Source organism: Sciurus carolinensis, chromosome 12 (assembly GCF_902686445.1).
Source record: "Sciurus carolinensis chromosome 12, mSciCar1.2, whole genome shotgun sequence".
Lineage (NCBI taxonomy): Eukaryota > Metazoa > Chordata > Mammalia > Rodentia > Sciuridae > Sciurus > Sciurus carolinensis.
This window is the reverse complement of record NC_062224.1, coordinates 104,562,249-104,588,747: the sequence shown is the minus strand read 5'-3', so window position 1 is coordinate 104,588,747 and position 26,499 is coordinate 104,562,249. Positions and strand designations below refer to the sequence as shown.

The 26,499-nt window shown below is 52.6% G+C and overlaps 2 long non-coding RNA genes across 3 annotated transcripts; one reads left to right on the top strand and one right to left on the bottom strand.

Annotated features, from left to right (window-relative positions):
* Positions 1 to 11,619: 11,619 nt before the first annotated feature.
* On the top strand, positions 11,620 to 24,777 carry LOC124961145 (uncharacterized). The gene is made up of 3 exons (XR_007104245.1): positions 11,620 to 11,751; positions 20,915 to 21,024; positions 22,703 to 24,777. It is a non-coding gene; the product is annotated as an uncharacterized LOC124961145 (long non-coding RNA).
* LOC124961853 (uncharacterized) lies at positions 14,635 to 17,829 on the bottom strand. 2 transcript variants are annotated; one of them, XR_007104343.1, is made up of 4 exons: positions 17,697 to 17,829; positions 17,308 to 17,347; positions 16,228 to 16,567; positions 14,635 to 14,737 (listed from the first exon to the last, which is right to left on the bottom strand). It is a non-coding gene; the product is annotated as an uncharacterized LOC124961853 (long non-coding RNA). The 2 variants fall into 2 exon arrangements; XR_007104342.1 differs by lacking the exon at positions 17,308 to 17,347.
* Positions 24,778 to 26,499: the final 1,722 nt, after the last annotated feature.

Sequence of the window (26,499 nt, the reverse complement as noted above, 5' to 3'; positions counted from 1 at the left end):
TGATTTCCCATATTCTCTACCTGCCAGTCAACGTTTCATTCACCATCATTTGCGTACTGTGTTCTAGTCACTGGGTACAAAGATAAGTAAGGAACTTGATGTCTAGAAGGTAGAGGCATGGGAAACGGATCATTACAAACCAGGTTTCCTACTATGGTGATAGAGGAATATTGACAAGGAGTATTTAATCCAGAGAGGTTACTAGGGTCCTGAGATAAGGAGGCTATTTCTATACTGAGTTCCATCTGGAATTGGTCGAGTTTGGAATAGGGAAAAAGCATTCCACACAGATAGAGCCGCACATGCAAAGGCCCTGAGGCGGAGGAGTGAATAGTAACTGGATGTCACAAATGTTTACTTTGTGGAGTGGGGCATGGCCAAAGGATTAAGAGGGGTCAGACAACAAAAGGCTAGGCATGCTGTGCTGAGGGGTTTGGCTTTATCTTTAAAGATGTGGGGTGGTTGGAGGTGTGGCTCAGTGTAATTGTGGAAGGCCCTGTGTTCTATCTCCAGCACTAGGAAATAAAACGTGGGGGAGCCAAGGAAGGCCTTTCAGAAGGGGAGGGACACAATCGGATTTGCATTCAGATCTATCACTGGCTGAAGAATGGAGATAGGACTAGCGGTGGGAGAAGAGGAAAGACTGGGGACAAGGACAAGAGGGGCAGTAAGAGGGCTAGTCGATAACCCAAATGAAGAATCGCAGGGCCAATGGCAGCAGGGGACTGCTGTCTAGGGCACACTGCCTTGCGTTGTTATTTATGTCCATGTAGCTTAACTCTCTGAAATTACTTACCTCTCCCTCCCCACTGAACTGCAAACTCTTTGAAGATAAGCGAGAACCTAATCTTATCTGCAGAGAGGCCTTTCCGTGCCGGGATCTGCACTGATGTCAGCAGAACCAGAGAAAGTGAAAACCGGGGGGACTAGCCCAGGAGCAGTAGCCGGAGGCGGCTCCAAGCCCAAGAGGCAGGAATGGGAGGCTTCTTTCACCTGACCCCACACTTCCTGCAGCCCAGCTGGGTTCCCGCACCGGTTTCTAAGAAGCAAGTTCTGAGTCACCTCGTCCTTCCTAAGCTCCCCGCAGCAGGATTTGAGGGCCTAGGGTTTGGGAGCACCATGTCACTCCTTCTCCTTCTCCCAATATAGGCAAAGCCAAGAACTGAGCCAGAATATCACTCCTGCCTTCACCCCGGGACCTGGCCCCAGGGGGATGGAATTTCGCTTGGAAAGTGGGTAGAGGGAGGTGAAAGCAGCCGGGGAAGCTGGGTGGGAGGAGGGTTGAGGGAAGGCAGACATCCTCTCAGGCAGGGAGTGGATCAAATGATTAAGCCGCTTCTCTGGTTACCGCTCGGGGCTCTCTTGGTAATTGCTTGTTTACTCACTTCCGGGTCCTCAGAAGCTGCTGGACTCCTGCTGCTCTGGGGGTGGCGGGTTTGCTGGGTCCCCCTCCTCCCCCTGTGCAGAACCCCCTGAGAAGGAACAAAGACCAGAGTTCAAGTCCTAATGAGGTCTCTAGTGAGGTGGAGGCGAGTCTCCGTTCAGTCCCAGGCAGAGGGAAGCTGAAATCCCGGAGCCAGCCCACAAATTGGCTGTTGGCCTGGTGCTCAGAATGGGCGCCCCTGGGAGCGGGGCAGGCCTCTGGAACCTGGTTTCTGGGAGAGGGACTTTAAGAGTAAGTAGTCCTGTTGGGCCCGTTTCTTCCACAACCTACAAACCCTTCCCCAGGGAGGGTGCTGGCGTGCTGTGATTTAATGAATCTCTGAAAGTCAGAAAGGGTTAAAGACGTGATAAACACATGCACGCAGACTGTACCCACAAAGAAAGCAGCAGAGGCGCGTCCTTGTACCTGACGGTGACTGGTAAGGGTTTGTATTCACGCTCTCAAAGGGGGAAAGATGTCAGTCCCTTCATTGATGAAGGTCCGTATCAGCATTCCCATTGGAAGGGATGATCGTGTATCATTTAAGGAAGACTCCGTGCCTCTGGAGATCAGCATTTCTGTGAAAACACTGAGGAAGGTCGGACCTTGCTAGGAACAGCCCTAAGTTTAAGATTCCCATCTTCAAATTAGAGCACGTTATCACTTACTTCCAAATGGTTAGGGCTGTATGTAATAAACTAACCCTTAGGAGACCCCAGGTCAAACAGACAAAGGTAATCTACTAAAGAAGCATCAACAGGAACCTAAGTGGAGCAGTGACTGTTGTTTTCCTTAGGGACATTGGGTCCCTAAGGACTCAGCCTTGATCTCTAAGCTAAGTTCTCCTGGGGGAGGCCATCAAGAGTCCTTGACAGGGAAGGCACAGTCACCATCTCCAGTGACATCTGGGGCATCTCTGCCCCTTCCTTCTATCCACTGAACCCTAACTTCAGCCACACCTGTAGCTCCCCCCAAAACCATGTTTTCCTACCTTTCTTTTCCATGGACTGCCTTCCCCGCCTACCTGCTGAGCCAAAGAATCCTTGTAGACCCACCTTTCCGCAATAATTCCTCTACTTCTCCCTTCTCCTGACCAGACTATGTCCTCTCTCTCTCTCTAACTCACACTCACCTTTCTATCCCCATCACCTAGCCCAGAATCTGGCGCTGGCTAAGGACGAGCTGTTGTCTGGGGAGACTCGAGTCCTGGTTCGGTTATGCACAATCTGAAATGACTTTCAGCAAATCATTTCATCTTTCCGAGTCCTAGCTTCTTCATTTTAAAATAAATCTTGCCAATTCCAACTCACACGGTTACGAATTAAAAATGAGACAACTGTGGAAGTGCTGAACAAAACGCCAGGTGGTGGAGGTGGTAGGAGGGGCGCTTAGCTCCAAGCGAAGACATATTTGTCTTAGTCTGCCGGAACCACCATAATGAAATAAACGAGGTGGTTTAAGCAACAGAACTTCATTTTCTCACAGTTCTAGAGGCTGGAAGTCTGAGATCAGGGTTTGGGAATGGTGGGGTTCTGATCAGGGCTCTCTTCCTGGCTTCTCACTGCTTTCTTAGCAGATCTCTCACTCTCTCTTATAAGACCACAGTCCTATCAGATTAGGGCTCCACCCATGTGACCTCATTTAATAGTTACATTCTAAAGACTATTTCCAGATACAGTCCTGCATGAGGGGTTAGGGCTTCAACATATGCATTTGCAAGGAGCACAGTTCAATCCATAGCAAGCGATATTAAAGGAGATTCATCAGCACATAGAACACTTCCACCCTGGCCCCACTTGCCCCAGCATGCAGATCTGGAACCCTCTCCCCTCTCCATGTTGCAGCTACAGTATATGAATCATGACTTGTCCACCAATGTGTAGACGTCCCAGTAGCTGGGTATTTGCATGACACATCATATAGCTGACAAAGAACATTTCTTTCGAACACCAGTTCATCTCATCTTCATGGCCACCATTTGACAGATGAGGAAACTGAGGCCTAATTGGTCCAACCCAGACTTATGCCTAAGTCCTCTGTTTATTTCCAAACTCTCTCCTCCATACCAAGGTATCTGACTGTAGCCACTTCGAAGAAAACAAACACGGGGCTCTAGGAACTGGCAAAATCTAAACTCTTTAAATCCCTCCACTATGACCCTATGCTAGTAGCTGAGAAGTTTCACTTGTAATTTGCCCTCATAGAAATCCTTCCTTCCTGCTTAGAACTTTACGCAGTTTTAAGTCAAAAATATACAAGGAACGAGGTGACATTCTTAGAAGAACTTTACAAATACAAGGTCTTAATATTTTAATATGCTCATTTGATTGGAGGCTGATTTTTAGGCGCACAGCACACTTAGCGTATTGTTTTAGGCTGTCCGGCCCATTCAGGACGACTGAATGAGGCACTATCTCATTTTAATTGTACTCATCCACTAAACATTAACTTAGTTTAGAACCTTCCAAGTGCCAGGGCTTCTGCCCTGCAGGAGCTCATATTCCAAATGTCAGGTGTAGACTCTGCCCCTTGATAGGGAGGGTATAAATCAAACTCTCTCTGGTTTGGTCTACGCTTCCCGCTCCCCGACACCAAAGAAGTCGATTCTGACAGACGCCCTGGGGGCTGGAGACCCTCCTCTCGGGAATCCGCAATACTCCCTCCTCAACAAAACCCACACAAGGAAACGCGCGAGGGCCACTCACGCGGGAAACCCGTCTCCCGCGGGCGGGGGCCCAGGGAGCTGTGTTCGCCGGCTCATCGAACGGGGTGCGAGAACTAGGGGTGCCTGGAACGCACGACCCCGGATCCGAGAGCGATTCCTCCTGCACCCCTCCCCCCTGGCTGAGCGCCCCTGGCCCCGGCCCTCGGGCAGAAGGGGTTTTCTTTCATCTGGCCACGCAGGCCAGGGACCCTCGGCCAAGGTTTCCTCCCATACCATGAGGAAGGGCGGGTGATCCGGGGAGGATTCAAAGGGGCCCGGAGGTCAGGCGGGCCGGGAGGCTGCGCGGAGAGGCCGGGCTGCGGCGGTCTCCGCGGGGCTTCCTCCTGCTCCCGCCTTTCCGGGCGGGCGGCGGAGGGGGAGGGGAGGCTCCCAGGCCCGAGGGCCCGGGGCCGCCCCGCCCAGCGCAGGCCGAGGCCGGGCCGGGCGCGCCGCGGGCGGGCGGGCGGCAGGGGCGGGGCGGGCCACTGTCGGAGTCGCCTCCCGCGCGCCGCAGCCGCCGTTGCCAGGGTGACCGGGGCGCTCCGGTCGGGGGGAGCGCCGCGGGCGGGGCGGGGGCGGGAGTCGCTGCCGCGTCGCCATGGGAACGGCGCAGTTATTTCCAACCCCCGGGCCGTGCCAGTGGCGCGGTGCCAGGGTGCGAGGGTATTGTAGGACAGCGGCAATCTGCCGCGGCCGGGACGCAACAATGCCCGGCTTCTGCAGCGCGGGCCCCGCCGGCAAGAAGTCCCGGCTCGGTGGAGGGGCCGGGGCCGCCCCCGCGCCCAGCCTCCTCCCGGGCGCTCTGCGGCGGGGAGCCGGCGGCCCGGGGCGCTGCGGCTGCACGTGCTGCCCCCGCCGCCGCGCTCGCCAGACAAAGCGGGGCCTCCCGGGCGCGCTTCCTAGGCCCCTTCCCCCGGTGAACCCTTTGATTCCTCCCCGCTCGGGTCTCCATCTCGCACTTCGTCCCACCCCTCGCAACTGCCTCCTGGAGTGCCCCCTTTGTGCTCGCCACCTCCGCTTTGGCTTTCCCTCCAAGGCTTCGCCGTCGGCCCCTCCCCCACTCGTCTCTGTGGCAGCTCAGCCCATTTGTTATAAGGGCGACCGCTCCCTCCTCTGGGTGTTTTTCAGCTGCACGTTACCTTTTCTATTGTCCTCTCCCCTTCCTTCGGAACCTCCTTTCTGTCCTCAGCCCTCTTCCAGGAACTCCCCTGGCATTGTCTCTTTCCCGGGTTCCCCTCCACTTTTGTCAAAGGGCTGTGGGACAGCAAGAGAGATTGCAATGGCCACCTAGATTGAGTCCCCCTTTGTATCTCGCTGACACCACCTTTTCTCCTTGCCACTCTGAAATCACATTATTGGGCACCATGATTGGGGAGACGGGGGGTTCTACTGTTTTTTGTCGCCATCGGCGGTCTCCATTTGGAAATTCAAGTAAAGGAATCTACTGGGAACTGGCCAGAGACCCTTGAAATGCAACTTGAGTATGAAGCATCTCTCTTACCCCATCTCTGTCAAGCCTCGCTTTGTTTCACACACCACACGCCTCGCCCCACCTCTGGACACCGCCACCCCCAGCAGCCGCATTGTTCATCCTTTGGCACCAGCTCTGGAGGAGGAAAGGGCAGGTCCTCCTCTCCAGGAAGGAAGGTGGGGCAGAGTACCTCCTGCAGGAAGGGAAGGAAAAAGGAGGGAAGGAAGGACGTGGCCAACCGAAGAAGGTGGAATCCGGTGGGAGGGCTTTTCATTGTTTCAACTTTCCTTTTTAGTTCTGGAAAGTCAAGCCCAAGGCCATCCCCAGAACCAAGGTTCTGCTGCCATCTCCCAGAACCCTGGCAGGGACTCCCTGCTTGACCTTGGAGCGGGCAGAAGTGTTGGGCAGAGTTGAATGTATGTTGCAAATGGTAAGCACTTACATTTCTAATATGTTCATTTCCTTTTGTTTTCTGTCCAGCAAAATTGCTTTTATCTTGCTTTTCAGTAAAAAAAAAAAAAAAAAAAAAAAAAGATGCCCCAGGGTTAGAACCATGGCTTAGGTGAGAAAAATGTATCCAACGTTTCCTGAGGACCTTCTATGTCTACCTGCTCTTACATTGGTACTACTTCACATTTAGTAGGGCTTTGTACTTAATACAGAGTTCCCACCTACACTACTTCATTTCAGCCATTATCATCAGTCCTAACTTTGGTCCCTTTTGGCCCCTAACTTTATATTATTTGGTGCTGGGGATTCAACCCTGGAGCACACTGGACAAGTACTCTGCTCTACCACTGAGCTACCCCCCATTACCCATAGGGCTCAGGCCCAGGGCCAAATGCAGACTCCAGAAACAGCAGCAAGGAAGTGCTTTGGTCATTCTAGACTTGCAGAGTGGAACTTTGCATTTCCATTAAGTTAAGACCCAAATGGGTTGGAAGCTACCAGCCACTTTTCTGACATCCTTGGCATCTTGTTTCTTGAAAACCCTAGAATGAAAAAAAAAAAAAAGACCTACTTTGGAAGATCTTGTCTGAAACCTAGTCCAAAGTTAACCTGTTATTCGTCTTCGCACCTTCTGAATTAGTTAAGGGTCCTGAATGCTCAGAGCAGAGGCTTGAGGAGGGTTATAAAAGCTCATCTTTGTTCTGTGAGAGTGTGACCAACATTTCAAGAACTGGTGAGCAGGGTGGGGATGAGGATCAAGAAGCAGAGCCAACAGCACTAGATCCTTTTATCTTGTTTTTTTTGTTGCTGTTGTTGTTGTTGTTTGTTTTAAATTGCTGATGTGTTGGTTGAGGAAGGTGTGAAGGAAGGGACACCGGACTGTATGAATTTGGAACAAGTGCAAGCAGAGTTCTCAGGGTTTGGCTTTCCTTCCTTCTGTCACTTTCCCATTGATCAATATTGCTCTAAAGGGATTTTGCTACCACCTTCAATCAGCAGACCAACCTGCAAGTTAGTTTGTCCTGGACTTAGGTTGCTGAGTTGAGTATCTGGGCACCTGGACTCTACCGGAAAATACAAGCCCTGTGCTTGGTTCTGTGGTTACTGTGTGGGGGATGCAGAGGTGGGGAGGGCAGATTTCTGGTAAACGGAAGAGAGGATTTTCTCATAAACAGAAATGTCAACTCTGAGAGGGTTGGGCTTCCTTAGACATTCATGGTCATGGAGATAGTCAAGGGGTCTAGACAAGGAGCCCACATGTCAGGAATCTGCAATTTGTGATCCTGTCCTGGGTGGGTCAGGAACTTATGGCATCCTGGGTCCCTTCTAACTTTAAGATTCTGCAGTTTTGATCGGCATGGTAGCATGCACTTATAATCCCAGAGGTTGAGACAGGAAGATTGCCAAGTTCGAGGTCAGCCTGGCGATATAGCTCAGTGGTAAAACACCCCCCCTGGGTTCAATCTCCAGTGGGGGAGAGGAGGATGCAGTTTTGAGGTATAATAATGATACTAGGCAGCATGCAATGAATAACTGCAGCTTTACTGGGGACTCCATTCATCAAATATTTATTGAGTGTGTACTTTGTACTGCTGTTTTGCTAGACACCATGGGAGATTCAGAGATGTGAATAGTGGGGTTTAAGATCTTAAACTCTGCTTGGAATAAAGCTATTCAGGAAGGGTTCCAGGCCAGAACAAGTGATCCTGTCCTGTACTCCGCCAAAGCCCAGAGGATCAGCATCCTCTCGCACCATTGCTCCGTGATTTGTTTCTTCCTGACATGCTGGATTCCAGGAGCATCTGGCTTTGATCTGTATGGGAGGGGTGGGAGAGAGGAATGGTATTCTTAGAGAGGGGCAGAGTGGGCTGTGTCTGCAAGGGTGGACACTGAGAGAGGGTACGGAGCCCACCCTGCCGGGATGTGCTGGGATGGGGACAGGAATGAGAACCACGAGGAAAATGAGGTGGAAATGAATGGGCCCCTGTGGGAGAGGTAATGAGGTGAATCCGAAAAATCTGTCACTGAGATCCAAGAAGAGACGGGGAGGGCTAACCTTCTTGGTCCTTTTAAAAGATGAAATGAGTTAGTTAGAAGCCTGGGCTGGTGAAGATAGATCTGTTGCATTGGCTTCTAGCAGGGGCTTGGGATGGAGTAGGTGGGGGCTCTCGACCCTGCTGTGAAAGAACATGTGATCCGAGCACTCGGGCAGCCGGGAATCAGCTCCAGGGCCCTTCTCTCTTTGACCACCTTTGGCAAGAGGAGCCCAGATAAGTCCCAAGAACTCCTACCCTAACCACTGCTCACCACCTCAGTCCCCCATAGCAGCCTCCCCGGGAACAGTCCAGGTGTCTCTGGGAACTCTCAGGACTTGTGAGCCAGAAAGATTGGTGGAGTGAAGGTGGAGGTGACTACGGGGAAGTGGGTGGTGGGTGTCTGGGGAAGTGGAGGGGCTCCTAAGGATTCACACTGGCCCATCTCTTGAGGAGTGTTTCATTGGAGTCTGAAGCAACCTCGGGGATAAAAAAAAAGTTTTGCTTTTTTGTTTTCTGTTCTCCGTGTGAACTGGAATAGCCTCCCTCTCCCACAGTCATGGACACTCAGAATCTTATACCTAGAATGTCCTTCAGGGGATCATTTCTAGCAACTGGGGAAAAAACTGATTGTGATTTGAAGGGTGTTTGGGGGCGGGGGCACTCAAATTCCCCTCTTATTAGCCCGAAGCTTCTTTTGGAACTGGTCTAGGTGCTCTCTACCACTGAGCCACATCCCTGGTCCTTTTTATTTTTTATTTTGAGACTGGGTCTCAGTATGTTGCTGAGTCTGACCTTGAACTTTGAATACTCCTGCCTCAGACTCCCAAGTTGCTGGAGTTACAGGTCTCCACCACTGTGCCCAGCATTTTTTTAAGTGCTGGTGATCAAACCCAGGGTCTTGTTCTTGTTAGACACACTCTCTCTACCTGAGCCAATAGCCATAGCCTGGGTTTAGTTGCAGCACTCCCGTGGATCACTGTCTGCTGTAAGGAGCATGGAAAAGAGCCACCCCAAGCTCAGACAAGGAGCCTGAAGGGAAGGGAACCTAGGACAGGGGATTTTGATGAGGTGGGAGATAGAAGAGAGAGAAGTCAGACACAAGGGTTGGGCCTGGACCCTTCTTCCCTGGTAAGCTGAAGGACTCTGAGTTGCCCCAGGTCCTAATTATAGGTTAGAGGTGCTCAGCCATCTTTGAAGGATGGGGCCTGAGGACCTGTGAGTGTCACCTGGGTCATCTGAGAACCTCTCTGAGGCAGGTGGGTGCAGGAGTGGGCTTCATTCTGTCTTGAATTTGAGAAGAGAAAGACTGCTTCTGGGAGTTTTGTCTTGTCTGCATTCAGATCGTCTCAGGGTTCTTTACTTTGAAGAATGAACAGAAGCCAGGAGCTCAGTTTGACAAGGGCTCTGCGGGGGAATGGCGGGACACGGCTGTGAGCTGCAGGAAGCTCTTCTCCTGCCCGGATGATGGATGTGACAGGCCTCTGCGAGAGAGGCAGCCAGATGCCAGTTGCTTTTCTGGTATTAGCTCTTGCTGGTGGGGGTTCAGCTGGAAAGCCCTGGCAGGTACCGCTCGTAAGCCAGAGGAGGACCAGAGGCACCTTGCCTGGACTCAGGGTCCTCGAGGCCCCAGACACCTGTGAGGCAGTTCCTAGAGTTCTGCCTGCACAGGACCTGGCTATAGAGAGGAGGGGCTGAGTTGGGGCTCAAGAAACCTGGCTCAGATCAATTCAGAGGATTTGATCTTATGCCTAGTGCACTAGGTAGAGTGACCAAGAGAGAGCCCTTGTGCCCAGTGGGCCTCATCAAGCTTTGAGAGCCAAGTTAGTGAGACGTAACCCAGGCAACTCAGGTCTGGCCATTCTTGGATTCTCCAAAGCCACTGGGCCTTCCCTGTGAACCCTGATGCCCTTCCCATCCCTAGCTGCCAACCTCAGTGTTGGATGGTTTGGTTTTATCTTCATCCTTGGCGGAGATGTTCAGGAGCTCGCTGGGCCTAGAGGACTGGAAGGCAAAGAGGCGTACCTTCACTTTCAGGATCACATCCAAGTCCTCCAGGAGCAGGTGTTCCAGCCTTTGTGTCTGTTCCCTGCCTGCCTTTCCCACCTCGTCTTTGACAACATCCAACATACATGGCACCCTCTAGTCACCCAAAGTTCTGCATTTGTAGTTTTCCAGAACATGCTGGCTCTCTTGCCTCTGTGTCTCTGCCCATGCTGCGTCCTTTCCCTTCCCCCAAACCAGAAATGTCTGGCTCATCTGGGAGGCCTTTCAAGGAGCTTGTGTCTCATCTGTTCTAGAGATCCTTTCCCCTCGCCCCCAGCTCCCTAGTCTGGAGTAAAATGTCCCTTCTCTGTTCTCCCAGAGAAGTGTATGTGTACCCGAGCCACAGCGGTTACCATATTCAGTTGTGGCACTTTGTGCCTGTGTCTTCCCAACAAGGAAACAGTTCCTTCTGGGGTTTCCCAGGTCTCAGCACAGTGCCTGATATGGAATCAGACCTTGTTTATTTGTGTAGTCGCTAATTGCCCATGTCATCCCACCCCCGGTAGAATTCAAGCTTTATGAGAGCAAGGATCTTGCCTTCTGCCGTTCATTGTTCAACTCCAGTGTCTAACACAGCCTCCAATAAATATTTGTGGAATGAACGCATGGAAGTTGCGGGTTGTGATTCACATTTTGTTTTCCCCCCCGGCTGCCCCAGTGACCTCATGTGAGTTCCTCGGCATACCTAGCATGGCTGGTGGGAGTCTGCTTCTAGTCTTTGCGGCTGGGCTCTTACTCCAGCTGTGCTGCTATGACCAGTTCTCTGCAGGACTCCCAGCCTTGTATGTGGGCAACTCTGAAGTACAGAGGAGTTAACAGTGGGTAACTCTTGGGAAACCAGAGCCAAGGGATACATGCTTTTCTCCCTCTTCCCCTGTTGATCATCCTGAGATACACTTCAAAGTTTTCCTGTAGCATTGGTTAACCAGCTGACGCTTGGCAGTAGACAGCTTCGTATGAATCCCTGGATTGGCTCTCTCTCCTTCCCTGCTTCTGCCTCCTGGGATCACATCCCCAAATGTACTACTTGCACAAAAGCCTTTGTCCCAGGCTCTGCTTTGGGACGAATCCAGGTGAAGAGAACCCTCTTGGCTCTGCCACTTAATCGTCCTGTCTTTGGGTAAAACCCCTTAACTTCTTGCTTCTGTTTCCTCAGCTGAAAGATGAGTATGGAAATGCCCACTGCACAGGTTTCGTAATACTGGATAACGTAATGTGCGATGTGTGAGAGTGTTGGATTCAGCACCCGCCTGTATCATCAGCTCTCACTTAAGATTTCTTTTCTTCCTGCCTGTTTTTGTAAAAAGGCAGGTCGGGGAAGTCTGCTTTGGCCTCCTGGCTGGCAAGGCCTGTGAACAAACGTTGCTGAGCCTGATCTCGGCTCTGGTGGGAAAACCAGAACAGAGGAGCAAAGGGTGACTAGGCCAGATGACTCAGGGATTTGGCAACTGGATCATTCTTCTTCGGAGCATTCTGTAAACATTGGTCAATGGTCTTGCAACATGCCTGGCAGGTGGAGGCGGGAAGGAGTGAGGGTGTGGAGGATGTGGAGGCCGGGAGAGGCCAAACGTGTTGCTCACAGGGGCCCAGGGCGGCGTGTCTGAGATGCTTTTCCAGCACACTGGTATGAGGCGTCTTCGTGGAGGGGGCTGGGATGGTGATGAGCTCTCGGGTTCTCTCTCTGTCCCCACTTCTTTCCTATCAACCCCACAGCCTCTCCCAGATGGCATCCTTTTGCTGCAGAGAACAATCCCAGAGTTCTTCATGCTTCTCTGCCCAAAATAGCCTAAGGCCCAAAGCAGTGAAAACCTAAGAACGATTTCTGCCCTTACCATAGGGGTGGGAGAGGGATTTGGGGGCAGGGCTCTGCCGGGCTTACATACCATATGCCTCCTCAGCCTGCAGGGAAGGTTGGTTCTGGGTGCATGTTGCCCCTTGGCTACTGGGAAGCTCTTTGGGAAGTGACTCAGGAGGGCTGGGTCAGCTTTTTTAGCATTTAATCATCTTGGAGCAGGAAGGCTTCTGCTTCCCACTCTTCCTGGCAATCTCAGCAGATGGTTGAGAACAGCCATGCTCACGGTCTGCAGAGGGATTAGACAACCACAGAGGGGAGGTTGGGGCCAGGGTGATTGGCAAGTGGCTCCCCCTCCACAGAGGTGGCCCCATCTCCCAGAGCCGCCCTCTTCTACCTCCCAAGGGATTAAATTCCTGTCCTCTTGGAAATCTGGCAGACATCTGGTCCTGGCTGGGCCCTGCTGAAGGATCTCAGGAGCAGAAAGGACGATCTTTAGCAAATGATGGCCTTGCTGGGGCCACACGTTGTGTCTGCTGCCCCTCTGCCTCCCTGACCCCACCCCATGCCTTCCTTTCTGACAGTGGGGGCCAGAGACCTAAGGTCCCATGTCCTCTTGCACTTGGCCAGCGAGTCCTGTTCCCCAAGCATTCTGAGCATATTGCACCCACCTTCAGGCCCCTGTGCCTGGCGATCAGGTGTACTTAGAGACCTACTGGTCTGCGCAGACCGTGCTCCTGTCCTGCGGCCTCCTTTCCTGCCCCTTAGTCAGCTGCTGGCTGCAGAGCACTAGAAGAGTGAGCCAAAGATATGGGAACTTTCTCTGCCGGGAAGTTGGTGCGAGGGGAGGGAAGAGGAAGAGTGAAAACGGGGAGGACACAGGCAGTGAGAATCTAAACTAAACTGCCAGGGGATTTCATCTCTAGGCTCCTAATTCCCAAATTGCTACACTCCTCTGGGGACCAGCCTGGGATTGGTTACACGTGTCTACACTGTTTGCACATGCAGAAGTCAGCGTGGGTGGCTGGTCAAACGCGTTCCCAGCCCTAACCCTCCTTTCCAACTTCTGGTCCTCTCTATGTTCCATTCCCATGGTCATCCCATTGGATGAGTTATGTCCTTTATCACGGTGGTTCTCAAAGTGTGGTTCCCGAACCACCAGCATCAGCCTCACTTGGGAACTTGAATTGCAAATTTCATAAACTGAGCCCAGACCCACAGAATCTAGCTCTCAGGATGCCGCCCAGCCATGTGGGCTTATGAAGCCCTCTGAGCCATTCTGAGGCTCTCTGAGCCACAAGGTCTGCAAGAATCTGAGCAAAGAAAGCCCTGTCCAAAGTAGAGAGGCCACGGCAGGGGTCAGGGACTTGCTCTACCAGGCCAGGCTTCCTGGTGAACAAGGCACTGGTGACATCTACCCCCGACCCCAAGGGTGCTGAGTGGGCACCTTTCACTGATGTTTCTCCTCACTGTGAGGGGAAGTCACGGAGGTAGAAAGGCTTTTCTGCCACGAATATGAGAAGCTGGGAGACAGGGGCAGTGGAAAGAGAAAAAGAAGAAAGGAAAGAACAGGGGAAACAGTTTCTCCTAAGAGGCAGCATTCAGGGGACCAGTTACTTGCTAGAGGAAGCAGCGCAGCATTAAGAGACAGTGGCAGGCCAAGCATGGTGGCACATGCTGTAATCCCAGCTGCTCAGGAGGCTGAGGCAGCAGGATCACAAGTTCAAGGTCAGCCTGGGCAACTTTTTGAGATCCTGTCTCAAAAATAAATTTTAAAAAAGGGTGGGGGTTAGGGCTGTGTAGCTCAGTGGTAGAGCATTTGCCTAGCGTGCGGGAGGCCCTGGGTTCAATCTCCAGCACCAGGGGCGGAAAAAAAAAAAAAAAAAAAAACCAAGAAGGGGAGAAAAGAAAATGGCAGTAGTGCTCCTGGATGGGCTTTCAACCTCTTCTTGGGGGGATGAGGCAGGAGGATCCAAGTTCAAAGCTAACCTTCACAACCTAGCGAGGCCCTAAGTAACTCAGCCCCTGTCTCTAAATAAAATATAAAAAAAAAGGGCTGGGGATGTGGCTCAGTAGTATATTGCCCCTGGGTTCAATCCCTGGTTAAAATAAAGCAAACCATAGTCAAAAGTCAGGTATTTAACAATGCTAGTATTTAAAAAAATATATGTTCCTGGGGTCTGGACCCCAATTGCAAGCAGAATCAAGAGGCAGGTTGGTATGTTGGAAAGAACAATTCAGTAGAAGTCAGGAAGCCTGGGCCCTGATTTCAGTTTTGTTATTAACCAGCAATGCAATCATGGGCCAACCACCTTCCCTCTCCAGGCCTCAATTTGCTTATCTGTAAAAAGGGGACATTGGATTCTGTCTAATGGCAGGCTAAGATTTAACAGTCTGTGAGTCCCTGACTTTGATTAGACGGTTCCCATGATCTGGATTCCCAGGTATACACCATGGTGTTCTGGCCTTTGCCTTGTGGAGGGAGAGGAACCAAAGAAAAGAGGTGGGGCACAGTGTGGCTGGATCTAGGATTCAGGACGAAGGCATGGAGGATGGAGACAGAAAGCAGAGTGAGATGCTGTCTGAGAGGTTGACACATCATGCTCAGAGAGACAGTTTGCTCAGTGTGTCTGTTTGTTTTTGTTTTGTTTTATTTTTTCGCCCATGAAGCTCAGGTTAGCAGCTCATAAACAAGGGAGTTCCCAAGAAAGAGGAGCGGGAGGATTGGCCTTCAAGACCTCTGTTCTTCTTCCTCCTTGACTGCATGACATTGGAGATTCGAATTCCCCTTTTCTCTTCCCCACCACAGTTGACACATCTGGAGACATGGAGACCAGAAGGGAGGTTGCTTAACATTTCCAACTCCTGAGTTAGCCTGGCCTTAGGGAGGCAGCTCAGAAAGGAGGGCAGAGAACAGACCCCTGGCTTCAGGCGGGAAAAGGAAGAAAGCCGGCAGTTCTTTAACAAGACCAGCTCTCTGGCCTTCCCAAGCATCCTCTGGTTCTGCCCACTGGATGCCCCTGTTCCCACCCAGGCCAGGGGTGTGTGCCCTGAGCCTCACTCACCTTCTTCCTCTTTGGGGACCAAGCACAGCATTGGGGAGCAGCTTAAGTGGCAGAACCGGTCTCAGAACACCCCGGGGCTCTATGAGGCTCTAGCTTCTACTCCTGGGAATGGCTGGAGGCTATTTCTATGCCTTAGTCAGCACAGGGCGGGAAGGGTGAGGGCCTGGGAAAGGCCAGTGGCGCGAGCTTCTGTAGCAATCGCTCCTTCGTAAACACGGTAATAGCAGGTCTGAGATTATGGCGGTCACCCCTGATAATTACCAGCTGCAGCGCCTTCCACCCTAGGTGGGCCACCAAGCTCATCACTACACAGGGGGCTGCAGAATAAGCTCCAGACTTCCAGATCGCTTCTTCCAGTTGCTAGGCAACTGGGAGTCTGTGCTGGAAGGGGGGATCTCATTTAGGAAAATCTCTCCAGGTCTCCCAAACCTCTGAAGTCTAAATTGATTGTTCTCCAATTGGAGATGACTGGTTGCTCCCCTGAGGGTCAGATGCTGGTCCAAATGCAAGGGTAGTCAGGACTGGGAGACACGTGAGGGACCCCATGGCCCAGGGACACTGGAGAGGGGAGGCTGGTCTGGGAGCAACCCTTTTGCTGACACTCCTTGAGTGTTATTTAGGGCACAGGGCTCAAAATGTCATGCTGGTCAAGGTTAACAGGATCTAGGGCCAGTAGTCCCTGTCGTCTCCTTCAGCTGGTTGGGATAAGAAGCAGCCCATGGGTGTCTGCCTCATACTGGCCAGTGAGGCCCAAGAGGTGAAGAGGGAAGGAAAGCGGGTTAGTGTTCATTGGCTTGTTTTTGGTGGCAAGAACCTGTGTCAGGGAACAGGCCCTGGTACCTTTGCTCCATTCCAGAGCTCGGTGGTTCAGTTTTGAGATCTTGGGGAGGAGAAAGCTCTTGCAGCTGCCCTGATTTCTTACTGAAGATCATGTAATTTGAGGACTGATGAACCCAATCTTATCTGCTTGTGAATCTACGACGTTGTCTCAGGCAAGGTTCAGGAATCTACTCCTGAGATACTTGGTCACTGTGTCATAGGCTGGGACAGGTTCAGAGTTGGAGGGGGAGAGGTGAAGAGGAGAAGGCCGCAGGATCTATTGGCCCTGGATCCTGTTACATTTGACCCCGCATGACATTTTCCTATCGAGTTCTGAGCAGTGTGTCCAACTCTGCTTTCCTGGTAGGAAACCATAGCTTAGAACAGAAACCAAAGGCAAAGGAATTTAATAAATCAAACTAACCTTCCTTGACCATGTACTCAGATAGACAGGTACAGGGACCTGGAGGGAAAGGAGGACCAGTGTGACCCAGTTCCTGCTCTTAGGAAGCTCACGGTCTGGCCAGGGAGGTGTCCCATGTACTCTTGCAACTCAGGGTCATTCTTCTTCCTGGGAATGAGGTTCTCACAGTAGTCGGAGGCCGAGGCTTTGCCGAAGGTGGAGGTAATCACAACCGGTTTATCTTCCCATAGCAAGACTTGCCTCAGGGTCCCCGCTGGTTGGAAACCGGGCGCTTGGATTGCCTGAGTCAGGGTGCTGGGAAGCAACTCCTCGTCTTCGGAATCCTGCTGAGGTGGGGCGACTGTGTAGGAGAGGGAAGAGGTGAGGCATGTCCCTGGGGTGGGGGGCTCCCTGTGGAGCTGCTGGCTGCCCAGCAAAACTGACCACAGTCCTCTCCACCTAAGAGAGACAGAAGGAGACAGCGAGGAAAAGAGCAAGCCGCCCACCACTCCTGTCATCACTCTAGACCGGGGATCACAGTCACCTTCAGGTTCAACAAATATTCATGGGGTTCCCACCGTGTGCCAGCTCTGGGGCCTGGTGCCTCTTGGTGACTGTCTTACTCAGTCTACCTTCTCTCAAGAATTCCATGAAGTAGGCTTCAGCTTCGTTCCACACGGGAATCGGAACTTGGGAGGCTTAAGACGACGTGCCCACTACCCTTCAGGTTCGGGCTGAGCTCAGTCTTGCTTGCAAGTTGTAGTGTTTCATACTCATTTTATCTGAAATCAGGTTCACTACCTATTCTGCACTCCTCCTGGCTTCTCTGTCTCTGTCAACAGCCCCTGGTCCAGCTGCTTGGGACATGGAGGTTTTCCTGGGCACCTCCCTTTCTCTCCTTCCTACTTTCTGTACCTGTTTTTCTTAAGCTCCAAACATCTCTTGGCTCTACATCCTCTTTGCCATTGCTGGGTCCCTGGCCTAATCCAGGCTGTAATCGTTTATCAGTCTGTCATCACAGTGGCCTCTAGACTGGTCTCCCTGCTTGGAGCCTCCCACCCTCTCCCACCCAACCTGGACCTGGAGAGTGCCTCTCCGTACCTTCCAAAGAAATGCCGATCCATTATTTTCAAGAAAACTCCTTTCAGGGGTGGGAGGGGTGGGGGGGAAGGGAAAAAATAACAGAATGAATCAAACAACATTACCCTATGTAAATTTATGATTACACAAATGGTATGACTTTACGCCATGTACAGAGAAACAACATGTATCCCATTTGTTTACAATAAAAAAAAAAAAAAAAAGAAAACTCCTTTTAGGTTGGACCTTGACTGTGGTGCCACAGCTCCTACAGGTCTTCACACCCTCTCCTGTCCCCCTGCACACCCCCTGCCTGCGGTCCCCGCGTGTGCCGCAAGCCCTTCACCCAGGTTTCGCTCAAGCTCTTTGTTCTTTCTGGACTGCCCTTGCTGTCACTCATCTCCACTCACCTCCCAACTCCATTCTGTGTCTTCTGACTCAGCCCAGGGTGCCCTGGTTTTTGTTAGCATTTCCAGATGCCCCCAGGTGGAAGACTGGCCCTACAAAATGCTACCTGTTCCCAGAACAGAACTTGGGCCTCTGCAGACCAGAAGTGGAATTATCTGATGCCTGACAACAGTTGTTGTTATTTGACAGATGGATAGACTTAGGTGTGGTGCCACATACCTGTCATCCCAGTGACTCAGGAGGCTAAGGCAGGAGGATCCCAAGTTCAAGGCCAGTTGGGCAATTTAGTGAGATCCTGCCTCAAAATAAAAAGTAAAAAGGACCAGGGAGGTGACTCAGTGGTAAAGCACCCCTGAGTTCAACTCCCGGTCCCCCATCCCCACCCCCCAAAAAAAGAAAGAGAGCTTTTAACCTGGGGGAGATACTGTAACATCCCAATTACAAACCATGAAGCCGTATGTATATATTGCATAGTTCCTTATTCAAAGGAATGGAGTCAGCACTCGTTGAAGCTCACTGTGTTCTGTGCTGGCGTCTTTGCATGTGTAATGTCATTTAGTCAGCAGTGCTGGGACTGAGGCAGCACAGACTGGAGGGGTCTCTAAGGGGTTTCCCAGCCACACTCAGCAGCGAGGTGCCACATCTGGGACTCAGATCCAGTCCAAGGCTCTGCTTCCTCCACTGCCTCCTGCTGCCTGTGTTAGTTAGGGGCAGCTTATGCAGTGTGGAGATTATCTTTTGGCTATTGGAACTGCCACAAGGAAGGGGACGGGGATAGGGGCCCCCGGGACAAGAGGATCAGTGATGCCAGGGACCCACAACAAGACACCTGCTTCATGTGGGGTGTTTCCCTCTCTTCATTTCCTCTCTCCTGAAGCACAATTCCTGAGTAGCGTTGCCACAAGGTGGCCCGAAGGCTGAGATCACTGCGACTCGTACCAGGATCAGTCGTGTCTGGCCCATGCCTAGATGGCCACCGTTATCCTGAGCCCTGGGGAGGGCCTGTGCCCTCTCCAGTCTCTGCTCCAGCAGAGCACCTGGCCCCAGCGGGGCTCAGCACGGGTTTTTGCATGAATGAAAGAATGATCACCAAGTTCCAGAACACCACACTTTCCAGGAAGGAGAAGGGAGTGTTTCCCAGTTTCTTGGTGTCTGTCCCTAAGGTCCTGGACATTTTCACCATGAGACATTCCAAGGGCCCGCCCTGCACTCCACCTTTCTCATCTTCCTTTTATTTTGATATTTTTGCAGTTAGTTATTAATATGAGGTATTGATTAGGTATTATTAGGTATTAATTAGGTATTAATATTAGGTATTGAAGTGCTAGAGCTCTTACTTGCCTAGCACTGAGCAATGTCTTCACCCCCAGCCCTTTTAGATTTTGAGACAGGATCGAAGTTGCCAGGTTGGTCTTGAACTTGGGATCCTCCTGCCTCAGCCTCCTGGCGAGCTGGAATTACAGGTGTGTGCCACTGTGCCTGGTTGTCCTTCTCTTCTTCTCTCTTCCTTAACCCTTGGGCCTCTTCTGGTCCCACTTGGGTAATTAGGGCCCCCTCCCACAGTACTGGGGCTTGAACCCAGGGCCTCTCACATGTGGGCAAGTGTTCTACCACTGAGCTCCATCCTTGGCTTAGCCTATTATTTTTTCCAGGCCTATTATTCCCCTTGAGAATGGTCTGTTCAGCATTTTTTGGTGCCTTCTCTGTGTTCAACAGCTCTGCAGGTAGAAAAGGGATGAGGGTGTGATCCAGGAACTCGTGTGCAGTGGGGTGGCCAGATGGGGCACCAGACAGTTACAGTGGCGTTTGACTGGCAGTGAGAGCAACGAGGAATAGCCAGCATTACTTAGGTGGTTGGGTTCAGGCAGGGCTTCCTGGAGGCAGTAAGAGCTGAACCAAATGCTGGGCTCTTGCCACCACCCTGGGGGTGGTGAGTGCCTCCTTACCCCTGGTGTCTGGGCACCTAATTTGCTTCACTTAGCCCCAGCCCTGTTTCGAGGATGGGTTAGGGTTGTAGGAAAGGGAAGGTAGAGATGGAGAGTATCCAGGATGTGCATTCCAGGTAAGGGATCAGCCTTCTGCAGGTCCCCTCATCCTCCTCTCCCGCCGGGGCAGGGTGTGGGTGGCACCTGAACCTGTCAGTCATGTGTAAAAGCCAGATTGCTGTTCCCATCTCCCCCTGGTTCCAACGCTCTTGTGGAGAGAAGGCAGCTCAGGGTGACATGGTGTGAGGAATCGCGGGCTCTGCGATCTGTCATGGCACTTCTCAACTTGCCCAGAGCAAGACATAGCTGACACTTAGCAGGTGCTAGGCACTGTTCTAAGCACTTTACATACCTGAACGGAGGTACTATTATTGCCAACCCAAATCTACAGACAGGGAAACCGAGGCACAGAGTGGCTGAGTGGTCTGGCTGTCTCAGTACCCACACACCCAACCACTACACTACTCTTCCTAGTGATCACTGAACTACAGGGACAGTAAATGTCCTTTGGGCTATTTATAGCAACTGCTATAGAAATTCATGAAAGACATTTTATCTTAAAAATTCATGTATGTTTTGCATCTCTTGCAAAATAAAATCCCTGTTTAATAAAAACAATGTAGTAAAATTTATGCTTCAGAGTGATGGGCCCCATTTATCCCTTGGACTGTACCAAGTATCCTCCGAACACAGGCTGAAGCAGGAGAAGCCACTCGGGCACGGGTTTCAGACAGGAAGGGCCCTGGGCTGCAGGGGCTGTGCAGGGAGGGGCCAGAGCGAACTTTCCAGGGGGCTGGGTTGCCTTCCACTCTCTACCCTCCCACCCTGTCTACACTCACGTCTCTCTGAGGTCAGGGTGCATTCTGGGAACATGATCAGCACGTGAGCTTCACTGTCCTCGGAAGGTGGAGGGCTTGTGTCATTGGCTCCTTCCACTTTACAGTCAGGGGAGCAGTGGTCTCCTCGCTCCTCCTTCCCCTCCTCTTTTGTTTTCTTCTAGAAGAGACCTCCCTGAGGATCATGGGAGCCCATAGGCAGGAGACCAAGCTCCAGGAACCTCTTTCACTTTAGCTCACAACATTTAGTTCCCTCCGTGTTTCTAGTTCCTCTATTTTCTAGAAGTTTTAGTGTTTGTTCATGTTGAGCCACTGCAGAATTCCCCTTGAGCAGTCTTAAAACAGTACCAACCGCCACCACAAACCCAACATTTCCACCCTCTTTCTGTACCCTTCCAGAGCGTTCCTTCTTCTTGGCCAAAGCTGGATTGTCTTCTTTGGTTCCAGACCTGAGTCACACTTTCCCACCGCTGCCCACGAAGCTCAGCAGGGCCATTTCTACACTGCAGGTGAAATCTCCCAGCTTCCCTCTCCTCTGATGCCTTCCACTCATCTGCTCTGAAATCTCCTTAGTGTCCTTTACTCACCTGTGGGTCATTATTGAGTACCTGCTGTTGGCAGATGTGATAGGCACGAGGGTGACGTGGGGAACGTGACCACAATATCTCGTGAAGCTTACACTGCCCAGCGAGGTCAGACACAACAAACAAAATCACCCAAGAAGTAAATAAATAATATGCTTTCAGATAGAAGTGCTATGAAGAAAATAAAACTAGGGCGCTGTACGGAGTGACAAGAGGAGAGGAAGCATCCAGCACAAAGGTCCTAGGGTAGAAAAGAGGATGGAAAAAGGAGGCCCGTGTGGCCAGATGTGGTGACTGAGAGGATGCAAAGTACCAGATGAGGAGGGAGAGTGAGCAGGGACAGATCCCATGATGTCTGAGACTCCATACACAGTAAGGAGTGGCATCTCCATTTCCACGCAGTAGGGGTGTGACGTGATCGCTCATGGCAAGGTCAGCCTGGTTGTTGTGAAAGTGGGTGTTGGGACCAAGAACGGGAACCAGGAGATCAATCAGGAGGCACATGAATGGCCCAGGTGAGTGATGATGGTGGCTTGGATGGTGTCATTTTGATGGGGACAACAAAGAGGGGGAGAAGTAGACTCGAGGCTGATCTTAGAGGCAGTCACCGTGGAGTAGAAAAGCTCTACTTTTGAGTCGGGGACCCAGAAGTCCTGGGATGGAGTCCGGAGCTCACGGTCGGCAGCTGTGAAGCCTAACATTTCAGTCCCCTCATCTGTGCAGTGAAGGTGACTGGCACCTGCCTCCCAGCTCATCAGGAGGGGAGATGCAGAAAGTGCCTAGCCCACGTCACCTGTGAGAGGGAAGGTAGGGTGAGTGTACGGAGCCAGGTGGGCAGCGTCGCAGGAGTTTCCTGGACCCTCCTCTCCTCTACTAGTGGGGTGAAAGGGAGCTTGCCCCCGACTGCCCACCCTCAAGGTGACTCAGCGCCAACTTAGTGTTAGCCGCGAAGCATGCATCTGGGGGCCACGCGTTGCCTTTCGAAGCAGGGAAGAGGGTTTTGAGGGGTGTTGGCTGATGCCTAGGCTGGTGGGAGAGGATGGCCTGAGGGCTGATGGTGGCTGACCAGGGCAGCAGGGCCACCACCTGGGGTGAGCCTGTCACCGTCCAAGGCCCTGTCTCAGTGCTTCGGTGGGTGAGGGGAGGAAGGCCGGGAGCAGCCTGAAGACTGACAGGTTTCCAGAGCCCTCAGCAAGTCCCGCTGTTGACCTTTAGCGGGTGAGGCAGGCCAGTTTGGAGTCCTTTCGATGAAAGTTCGGAGAGCAGAGGTCTGGCCTCTGGAAATCCCCGGCCTCTGTTCCTTGTTCCTGTGTTTCTGTGGTCCTGCGCTGGCTCTTTGTGAGTCTGTGCCAGGCTCTGTGGGAGCTGGCTGGTGGGGGGAGGGGCACGCATGGACTTTCATGAAGGCCCGAGTCAAAGGTCAGTGGAACGAGTGACATTCCCTTTCACTCTCTCAAGTGTGGACTCTGGAACCGCAGGCCCAGGGGGAAGTGAAGGGACCTGTTATCAGCAGGGTGCCTGGGTCTGCTGGCCGCAAGCCAAGCACCCCACATGTTCACAGCACGCTGTTGAAGAAAACCTTACCTCCATTTTTTTATTCTAGGAACCTGAGACTCTGAGGGATGCAGACATCTTTCCCAGTGTCCTGGGCCTGGTCCTGGGTACTGAGCCTGCCTGCTCCTACACAAGTGACCCCAGAGAGGCTGGTGTACCTCAGAACCTCCAGAAAAGGGGCCTGGAAGAGCGAAGCCTAAAAAGGCGCCTATTGGTCGTGGATCTCCCTGCACTGTGCAGCTTTCCTGAAGGGCTTAGTGGGGCATCTGTAGGTGTCCCCTTACCTTAGCAGGATCTATGGAATCTTAACTGGGTGGAAAACCTTGTGTTAACTGGCTTGCTAGCTATGATGCTCCCGGCAAGTCATTGAACCTCTCTGAACCTCAGTTTCTTTGTCTGTAAAATGGGAACCAGAATGCTTATCCTGCCGGACTGTTGAAGGATGAGGACTATTACAGTCAGTGACTTAGCGCAGCACCTGGCTCTGCCACAGCTGGAACATGGGAGCCATTTGTGTCATACAGTGTCATTCAGTCGTCTTTCTGTCGGGGGAGCTGCAGGAGATCCATTCCTGCACCCCTTGCTGAGGCCCCTCCTTGTCACAGCCTGTTCCACAGAAAGAGCAGAGTGCTGGTCACTCCTCTCCATCCTCCTGCAAAGCCGGGGTTCCTGCAGGCCACTGGACGCTTGCCCCTGGTGCGCAAGGCTCAGACACTTGGTGACACCCTCTGCCCTTCAGCTGGCAGCCATGCCCACTCCCTCGGTTGGCCTGGGCGGGCTGGGCAGGGGAGCTGGCCTCGTGCTGTGGAGGCTGGCCCTGTGCCCTGCTCCTCTGCCAGCTGGGCGGCTGGGCCGGCAGCAGCTTGGATGGCTCCAAGGCCCGGCGGGGGCCGCTGTGGGCGGCAGCCTCCCTGAGCCCCTCTGTTAGCATCGGGCCATCTGGTGCCTCTGTCCCCTTTTGTGTGCTGGAGGGAGAGGCTGGGCGGCAAAGGGGGAGGACAGGGGATGTCTCAGCTAGCTTTCTTCTGAATTGAGGAAGGAGGAGTGTGAGAGGAGCGGAGCAGAGCCGGGCAGAGGAGGACGGGAGGAAGGACAGGGGGAGACTGGACGGGCCATGGTGGGCAGAAAGCCAGAGGCTTGCCTGGGAGAGCTGGAAGGACGGGGGGACAGGCAGGAGGGAGAAAGCCAGAAGAGAGAGCTCTGTGGGGAGGAGAAAGTGAGCCTGAGAGGGAACAAAGTCCTCAGGAGAGTGGGCCGGAGGAGCGGCCCTGTCTGTTCAGGAAAGAGGAAGCGGGAGTGCGTGGGCTGGAGTCCTTCCGGTCCTGTCCAGGCGTAGGTGAAGGAGGGGTGGCCTGGTTGCAGGTGGTATCCCAGCAGAGCAGCCTGCGTCCCTCTGTCCTGTCCAGCAGCGTGGCTGCCGGGCTGAAGGGCCTCCAGCTGCAGACGGTTGGAGGATGTGGAGTTAGTCCCCGGGGCTGGGGAGAACAGGTCGCAGTGACAAACATCCCCTTCGATGGTGGGTGCAAAGGTGTGCCTTCCTAGGGCTCTGGGGAGAGGCTGTCCTGCGGCAAGTCCTGGCTCCAGTAACATGGACACGGACACAGCGAGGTTGTGCTGCTTGGTGTTTCTCTGGTGCCTTCAGGCTTGGGTCCCATTCGGCATTCACTGGGGTCACAAAGGACCCAATGGGTGGCTCTTTTCTCCTGGAAGACTACACAGAGTGACCTTGGATCAGAAGCACCCCTTCCTCTGAAGACCAGAGCTGCTCAGTGTTGAGCTCACCTCCCTCTGGGCTTCTCCAGGCAGGCTCCGCACCCAGGCCTGTACCCTCCCTGAGGTATGGTGAGCCCCTTGTTGTCCCCAAATCTGCCCCGCCATTGGCAGAGGGCCTTATTGGCATTTGTCTTCTGGTCCCATGTGGAAAGTGGGCCTAGTCGCCTTTACTGTCCTTGTGGAAGGACATCCTCACTAAGTCTGTGCCTGAGGTTCTGGGAGGGCAGCTCGGGCTGAGGAGAGCCGAGTGTGATTGCTGCAGTGCATTCAGGTCCATCAGCATCAACCAAGTGCTGGGACGTTTTTTCTTCCATTATTAAAGTCACTTGAAGAGCATGGGCTGACAGCTCTGGGAAGCACTTTGCAGCTCAGGGGGGAGAGGGCGGGTGATGCATCCTGTCCCCAAATGGATGTACAAGTCGTGGCTTTGGAGGGGTGTACCTCGGATGGGGACAGCATCAGTGAGGAGGTGGGGGGAGTGTTCCCAGCCACAGAGACACATTCACCTTGAAGGTCCTCATGCGTGGTTCAGAAAGTCCCCAAGGTCACCAGAGGCAGGAATGGACAGCTGTAAATGAACAGGGCTCCGCAGGAGATGTCCTTTCAAGTGTGTCTGCAGAAGCACTGACAGCTGGCTCAGCTGAGCCACCTGAAGAAGGAACAGAGGTGACTTTAATAAACTGCTATTTATTGAGCACTTACAATGTTCTGGGCACTGTGCTACAGGCTGTCACAATTAGTACTCTTACCAATCCTGAATGGTGTGAGCCAGGAAACTATGGCCCAGAGAGGCTGAGGCACTTACTCTCCATCACACAGCCAGTAAAGGACAGTGCCACTGTTTAAACTGTGACTAGGGGACGACAGAGTCTGGGTGCTCTCCACTGGGCCATATTGCCAGCTAGGCCTTATGGGAATGCAAGGAAGGAGAGGCATTGGTGTTGGGGATGCTGTTGGGGGTCAGAAAAGGCTGCAAGCCAAGACCTCAAAGAACGAGCAGGATTCTGACATTTGGAAAGATGACATTTCTTCTAAATGGAGAAAATAGCAGATGCAAAAGTACTGGGCCATTTGGGGATCTGGGCAGAGCACAGAATATGGACCAGTGTTTGGAGATCAGGCCACTGAATCTATGGAGTCTTAATGCCTCTGCGGGAGGTAGTATTTTCTTCAGTAATGGTGGGGTCCCATGAAAATTTTGATGAGCAGAGTCACAGGGTCAGGGGTGTCCTGGCCCCAAGGAAAAGCTAAAGGGAAGAGGATGGAGTGGGCCAAGGTGGAAGGCCACCGCAGGGAGAAGGATGGAGAGAAGGGTGAAGGGGCCGTGTCTGCAGGGACCCTGCGGGGGCAGGGGGCGAGTGGCTGAGGACTGGGAGAAATAAAGCAGGGTCGGGATGTTGGCCGGGAGGAGGGTGGGGTTATGTATAGGAACCAGGAAGTCGCAGAGAGGTGGTGCTTTTGGGTAGCGGAGGGACAGAAAGGAGAAGGCGAGAGGGGATTTTGATTTTGAACTTGTTGAGGGTCAGTTGTTGGTTGGGCCTCAGTAGGCAGTGGGGCTCCCTGATCCTCACCCCCAAATCCTCGCTGTGAACGCGTTTGGCCTTTCCAGAACCCTTCAGGGCCTACTGGATCTTCCCCACAGATCCGCTCATCCTTCTGCAGCCTTGCATGGCGCCAGGGACAGCAGGGCCCGGATACAGAGGCCGGCTGCAGGGAGTGGGGAGACGTTTGGGGTCAAGAGGCCATGACAAAGGCTGGCTGGGTAGGAAGCCCCCATCCTGCCTGGTGATGCCTCCTGTTCCCAGAGACTCCCAGATCCGTGGCCCCTTCTCAAACACTCCACTTGCTCAAGGAAAATCCCTTTTAAATTCAAATGATAGATTTGGATTAACTCCAATTCCTAGTGAAAAGATAGAGCTCTAGGAAGAAGCAAACTATAATAGAAATAAGATTTTTTTTTGTCTGATTAGGACGGTAGTTAGGCTCCAATCCCCGCCCCTGAGGAGCCGAGTTGGGGCTGGGTACAGGTGGGTAAACAGGCAGAGACAGCAAAGGAGGGCCTGTGTCCATATG